Source organism: Capra hircus, chromosome 9 (genome assembly GCF_001704415.2).
Source record: "Capra hircus breed San Clemente chromosome 9, ASM170441v1, whole genome shotgun sequence".
Taxonomy (NCBI): domain Eukaryota; kingdom Metazoa; phylum Chordata; class Mammalia; order Artiodactyla; family Bovidae; genus Capra; species Capra hircus.
In genome coordinates this window covers 60028032-60029673 of record NC_030816.1, presented here as the reverse complement: position 1 = coordinate 60029673, position 1642 = coordinate 60028032, and the positions used below count along the sequence as shown (strand labels likewise).

General features: G+C 44.2%; 1 pseudogene; it reads right to left on the bottom strand.

The window, feature by feature from the left end:
• LOC102171073 lies at positions 410–1198 on the bottom strand (annotated as a pseudogene).

The window sequence follows — 1642 nt, the reverse complement described above, 5'->3', positions numbered from 1 at the left end:
AGATCTGTGCCTGCACATATATATGTATCACAGTAGAGATATAGAGAGGCAAAAACACCAAACTGTGCTTGCATTGTGACAGCGCGATAAGAGAATGTTAAGAGTGAAAGGGAAAGCAGATGCAATCTTTTAGGGTTATGTAACTGGGATCCTAGCTCAACTTTTTACCAAACTTGTCTTTAACTCCCCTCCAAACAGACAGACTTCTTTTAAGCGGAAAGAGTTCTTTACAAAAAATACTTTGTTTTCACATACATCTGTACTAGTCAAAACAAAATCAGTTCTGCTAGCAAATTGTGGGTTCACAGGGACATTTAAGCTCTCATTAAAATGGAAAGCAATCAGACCTTTACAGCTACAGATTACACATTTAATAGTTTCACAAATTTGGCAAAATTCATGAAAACATCTAGAATGCTTTCACCAAATCGTAGACGTATATATAGAAATCATCATCAAATTTGATGAAGCAGATAGATGGTTTGACCTTTACTTGATGGATGATCATGCCCTTCCTTCCAGAGCCATCTTGTCTGGCGCACTCCACTCGTTTGCCCACCAAGAAGTCTACCACTTCTCCTCGTTCCCTTTGTACTGGAAGGGAATCAATAGAATAAGGCATAATGCGAAGGTCACCTTCTTTATAATCATCTAAGAGCTGGTACATATACAAGACAGGATCTTCTTCATAGGTGATGTAAAAACCCGTGTTCATTACAGGGACACGTGCTAAGGTCATTCCCCTCCACTCATCTTTAGAGCCATCCTCCGTTTCAAACAGGTGCTTCACTGCTTTGCTACTCATCATGTCCGCTAGGTGTGCATCACAGGTTTGAGATGTTGCAACTCTATCAGGGAGGACTTCAAGTGCAGAAATTCTTTCATCTTTATCAAGTTCTAGTCCATAGACACAGTCAAATCCATCGTATTTTATAAGATACAAAGAAGGATTTACAGGCACTTGGTCCAGAATGGTTCCTTTCCAATGGGTGACAGGGCTGTTACCTTCTTTCCACCCATGGCGAATCCTGCAGCCTATGATGCTCTGTTTCAGCTGAGAAACAAGTGAGCTGGGTCCCACACTGCTCCGATGTTTTGTGTGAGTCGTCCTTTTTTTCATTATGCTAGCAGATACACCAGTGATACCTGCATCAGCTCTGGACCCCCGGTCAGTTGTCTTCCTTAATGAAGTCTTCATTCATCTGAAGTTACGTGAAGAGTGGAACTGCTGGATGAGGATGAAAGTTCAAGATTCTCCAATCTGAAACCTTACATGGAATTTCAATGTTCTTATTAATCCATTAACCAAGTACTTCTTTTACAAGTTCAGCAAAAGCTCGAAATTGTAAGTACTTTGCGGGGCCGCAGGGGCCAACTTCTGCAGCCAGCTGTCCTGCTGCTACTCCCAGCACTGGCGACCCAGAAAAAGACACAACCCGACAATGGCCTCGCCCAGCCACACCCAGCCACGCCCAGCCACGCCCAGCCACGCCCAGCCACGCCCAATCCCTAAGCACAGCCCTGCCCCCCTCTTTTGGCGCTTGCACACGGAGGGCGCCTGCGCATTGAGGCCCCCTGACTGTGCCTGCCTTTGTTGACTGGGAGCCAAAATGTTATTTATGGTTGCAAAATTTCAATTATT